Genomic DNA, 6,000 nt, shown 5'->3' with positions numbered 1-6,000 from the left:
TCTGCATGCCACATTTAAAGAGTTACAAAGAGTTTAACAAAATACATTAAAACAATTTCATAACCAGCCTGAAACAAAACAATATATACAATTAATACACATAAAGCCACATAAAACAAATTTATTGTTATAAACATTCAATTTACTCAACATAGTTTATCTTAACCTGTTTTTGCTTATATTGAATGGGATTGGTGACCTTCAGTTCAAAAGCTTTTCTGTCTTCTAAACAGACTTGGCTATCTGCCAACGGAGAACTAACTCTGAGCTCAAACCTTCACAAATTTTCAGGCTCACTAAATTAAAACAGAAGAAGTCAACTAGGGAAAGCATGATCAGCAGCAGAAGACTGAAGAAAGGTACGCCCTGAGGGGTTTTGCTAGCCAAATTGACAGGATGAATGGTCAGAAGAATATGCATCTGCACTCATATACACAAGACTGTCAGAACTACATTCTTGAAGAACACTTTCTACAGAAAGAAAGGTCTCAAATATCCACAAAACCGCTTGGCTGCAGAAAATATATTAGACTGACAATGTGGCCCAGCAGTAATATGTAGACTTGATCCAAGTGAGGTAGTGTTCAAGGATTCAATGTCCATTTAGGAATCAGATGGCAGAGGGGAAGAAGCTGTTCCTGAATCACTGAGTGTGTGCCTTCAGGCTTCTGTACCTCCTACCTGATGGTAACAGTGAGAAAAGGGCATGCCCTGGGTGCTGGAGATCCTTAATAATGGACACTGCCTTTCTGACACACCACTCCTTGAAGATGTCCTGGGTACTTTGTAGGCTAGTATCCAAGATGAAGCCGACTAAATTTACAACCCTCTGCAGGTCCTCTGCAATAACCCCCTATACCAGGCAGTGATGCAGCCTGTCAGAATGTTCTCCATGGTACATCTATAGAGGTTTTCAAGTGTATTTGTTGACATACCAAATCTCTTTAAACTCCTAATGAAGTATAGTTGCTGTCTTCCTTTCTTTATAACTACACTAGTATGTTGGGACCAGGTTAGATCCTCAAGACCTTGACACCCAGGAACTTGAAACTGCTCACTCTCTCCACTTCTGATCCCTCTATGGGGAATGGTATGAGTTCCTTTGTCTTACCTTTCCTTAATAATTAATGATACCACCATAACTTAATTACTTTGTGACACAAGAGATAGGAATGTGTGTCAGTAAGCATGTCACATATTTTGGGTTATATGCAGAGGTGTTGAATTTCTGGCAGTGTATGAACACTGTTCTATGTGGGTATGAGGCTCGCAGTAGTGCTAATTGTGTGAATACAGTGTGAGTGCTAATTGTGTGAGTACAGTGGAGCAAGTGAGGTTTGTTCCACATTGCCAACAGGTTTGGCAATGCTGCACAACACTGGACTGATGGGTGAATGTGAGGGTGTATTACACTGAGCAGTGCCTGAGACTCGTGCTACAATAGCTTGTTTTTAAAGGCACATCTGCAGCCTGAATATGAAGTCATTGAACTTGTTACTGTAGTAAATGAAATGCTCATGCCTGTTCCCCCTCACTGCCTTCTGTTTCTGTCCCTGTAGGACTTTCTGAATCTCACTTAAACAGTGTTCTCCTGCATTTCACCTTGTACAGAACCTCATAGGTGCAGCCTTGAAAACCATGCCAATGTCTTCTGGGTTTCTTAAATTAATTTGTACAATCCCTACAGAAGCCACAATCCACTTCCCCTTTAAGCAGATTGGGTTAGCTTAACCGGTGAAGATCAAAAAAGCTACAGATGCCCCCACAGAACCGTTGGCTCTTTTATACATGTTGCATGGGAATGTCCAGGGGTTTTTGGTTTGTGGGGGAAGGTTATCAGTACTCTTACAGAACTAACAGGGGTACAATTACCAATGGACACCGCTGTACATCTTCTAAATGATGACTCCCACCTTTCCCTTACGAAAAAAAAAACATGCAAAGTCTGGCTGTCAGTCCTGACTGCAGCTAAGAAGATTGTAGTCCAGCATTGGAAACCTCCCCATGATATTTCAAATACTCACTGGCTTCAGAGCTTTTTGGACATTTCTTACCTGGAACTTCCATCAGCAAGAGTAAATGATGCACGACCAAACACAATCTTAATGTGGACAAATTTGATATCTAACTTAAAAGATCTTTTGTTAAAATAGGAATGCTTTGTCTGTGTATGCACTACTATTCAGTTGGTTGGTGGAGGGGACAAGGATGGGGGGAGAGGGGGGAGGAGGGGGGATGGTGGTGAAGGTTGGGGGGTGGCTGGGATAAACAGTCAAAATGTAATTGGCAACTGGTTGTATTGAATTTAATTTGTTGGTGGTGCAATAAAAAATTAGTAATAAAAAAAGCTACAGATGCTGGAAATCCAAAATAAAACAGGAAATATTAGAAACACTCAACAAGACAGAAAGTATCTGTGTAAAAGCAAGTTAGTGTTTCAGATCTGTGACTATTCATCAGAACTAGCTGAGCTAGTTTACCTAGTGCTAGCTACTCACAATACTGGGCCTCACTGAAGTGATGATAAGCCAATGAACAGTACTGTCAGGACACAGTGCTGGGTATACATAACAATCATTTAAATCAACCAAATGAAAGGTGGTATGCTCCCTGAATATGAACTAATCTCACATTGTGAACTCAATGCCCATTTTCAGAAGCTATTCTAATTTAGGCCAAATGTGACTTCAAAATACTTTGTTTTTGTTATTTCCATTCCAGTGGCAATTCTGCTCACTCTTCACAATCCTTCTGTTCAGCTTTTATTCCCTAACTCATCCAAAATCTGCTGCCAATTGCCCCTATTTAAAGACATATAATATACCCATGATATATTTCTACTCACTCACCACATTAGTCCCTGACCCCTAAACAGTCCCTTTTAAATTTTGAATTTCAAGGACTAAAAACTTTCACAGTCTTCCTTCTTCCACTTCTCCTTTACTTTCACTAGTGTCATAAACCAACATTTACAAAACTATTTTCGTCCAGTAATTTGTGTCACTTGCATTTACTTATATTTCTTGGCCATAATAGACAAACTCCTGTAGATGAGACACTGGAATTTGCATGCTGTGCCATTATCTAAAGTATTCTCTGAGCCTTGGCGTATTTCTTTAAGGGAGGGTTTCACAAACTATTTTTAGGCCAAAGCCTCCCTGAAACATTCATACTTGCCAATGCCCTTCTTAGGCATGATATATATTCCGGTTCCCCCCATAGCATAACAACATGAGAAACCATACACTAATGTGAGAAAAATGATTCTGCATTAAAATTTTATTTGTCTTTAAACCCAGCTTACACAGTACCTGCGTGCTGTACAGCAGCTTTGATATCAATGTGATCCTTGAGCTTGATGGTTTTTAGCAAAATTTGAAATATCTGGTTCAAGTTGTGACAGCAAAAGCCTTAAGTCCCCATGCATAATAATGTCCAAGCAGTTTTGGTTTTTTGTGAGTATGTGGTTCACTGCACTGAAGCCTCTTTCAACAGGTAGGAGGGTGGAAATGCAATGAAGAGCAGTTTAGCTCTTGTCCAAAGAGCAGGAATCTTTGTATGACTGTGTAGCCACATACCACAAAAGCCTACTGTATATATTTGAAAAGTATTTTTGTTTCTTCATCATTTGGAATTTCAATAATTTTTTTCTCACAAGCTTCCTTCCTGTTCTTCCACCTTGCAAAGAAATCAGTTAATTACCCAGAGTGGAATTTCTGATCGTTCAAATCCCCGAATTCATTCTGAAAATCCTTCTTCAGTGACTCCAGGTGTAAGTAGTACTCTTGCAAATCACCATCTTTGAAATAGAGTAACATATTTTCCATGCAAGGAAACTGAGAGAATATTCTTCCCCCAAACTTTTGTTTACATAGAACCATAGAAACTACAGCACAGAAACAGGCCCTTTGGCCCTTCTTGGCAGTGCCGAACCACTCCCTGCCTAGTCCCACTGACCTGCACACGGACCATATCTCTCCATACGCCTCCCATCCATGTATCTGTCCAATTTATTCTTAAATGTTAAAAAAGAACCAGCATTTACCACCTTGTCTGGCAGCTCATTCCATACTCCCACCGTTCTCTGTGTGAAGAACCCCCCCTAATGTTCCCTTTAAACTTTTCCCCCCTCACCCTTAACCCATGTCCTCTGGTTTTTTTCTCCCCTTGCCTCAGTGGAAAAAGCCTGCTTGCATTCACTCTATCTATACCCATCATCATTTTATACACCTCTATCAAATCTCCCCTCAATCATCTACGCTCCAGGGAATAAAGTCCTAACCTATTCAACCTTTCTCTGTAACTGAGTTTCTCAAGTCCCGGCAACATCCTTGTAAACCTTCTCTGCACTCTTTCAACCTTACTTATATCCTTCATGTAATTTGGTGACCAGAACTGAACACAATACTCCAGATTCGGCCTCACCGATGCCTTATACAACCTTATCATAACATTCCAGCTCTTATACTCAATACTACAATTAATAAAGGCCAATGTACCAAAAGCTCTCTTTACGACCCTATCTACCTGTGACGACACTTTTAGGGAAGTTTGTATCTGTATTCCCAGATCCCTCTGTTCCACTGCACTCCTCAGTGCCTTACCATTAACCCTGTATGTTCTACCTTGGTTTGTCCTTCCAATGTGCAATATCTCACACTTGTCAGTATTAAACTCCATCTGCCATTTATCAGCCCATTATTCCAGCTGGTCCAAGTCCCCCTGCAGGCTCTGAAAACCTTCCTCACTGTCTACTACACCTCCAATCTTTGTATCATCAGCAAACTTGCTGATCCAATTTACCACATTATCATCCAGATCATTGATATAGATGACAAATAACAATGGACCCAGCACTGATCCCTGTGGCACACCACTAGTCACAGGCCTCCATTCAGAGAAGCGAATTTCTACCACCATTCTCTGGCTTCTTCCATCGAGCCAATGTCTAATCCAATTTACCACCTCTCCATATATACCTAGCGACTGAATTTTCCTTACTAACCTCCCATGCGGGACCTTGTCAAAGGCCTTACTGAAGTCCATGTAGACAATATCCACTGCTTTCCCTTCATCCACTTTCCTGGTAATCTCCTCGAAAAACTCCAACAGATTGGTCAAACATGACCTACCACGCACAAAGCCATGTTGACTCTCCCTAATAAGCCCCTGTCTATCCAAATGCTTGTAGATTCTGTCTCTTAGTACTCCCTCCAATAACTTACCTACTACTGACGTTAAACTCACCGGCCTATAATTTCCCGGATTACTTTTCGATCATTTTTTAAACAATGGAACAACATGAGCCACTCTCCAATCCTCCGGCACTTCACCCGTAGACAGCGACATTTTAAATATTTTTGCCAGGGCCCCCGCAATTTCAACACTAGTCTCCTTCAAGGTCCGAGGGAACACCCTGTCAGGTCCCGGGGATTTATCCACTTTAATTTTCCTCAAGACAGCAAGCACCTCCTCCTTTTCAATCTGTACAGTTGCCATGGTCTCACTACTTGATTCCCTCAATTCCATAGATTTCATGCCAGCTTCCTTAGTAAATACAGATGCAAAAAACCTATTTAAGATCTCCCCCATTTCCTTTGGTTCCGCACAAAGCTGACCACTCTGATCTTCAAGAGGACCAATTTTATCCCTTACAATCCTTTTGTTCTTAATATACTTGTAAAAGCTCTTTGGATTATCCTTCACTTTGACTGCCAAGGCAACCTCATGTCTTCTTTTAGCCCTCCTGATTTCTTTCTTAAGTATTTTCTTGCACTTCTTATACTCCTCAAGCACCTTATTTACTCCCTGTTTCCTATACATTTCATACAACTCCCTCTTCTTCTTTATCAGAGTTGCAATATCCCTTGAGAACCAAGGTTCCTTATTCCTATTCAATTTGCCTTTAATCCTGACAGGAACATACAAACTCTGCACTCTCAAAATTTCCCCTTTGAAGGCTTCCCATCTACCAATCATATCTTTGCCAGAGAACAACCT

Source organism: Mobula hypostoma, chromosome 4, assembly GCF_963921235.1.
Source record: "Mobula hypostoma chromosome 4, sMobHyp1.1, whole genome shotgun sequence".
Classification (NCBI taxonomy): Eukaryota; Metazoa; Chordata; class Chondrichthyes; order Myliobatiformes; family Myliobatidae; genus Mobula; species Mobula hypostoma.
Note: the sequence above shows the minus strand (reverse complement) of the source record.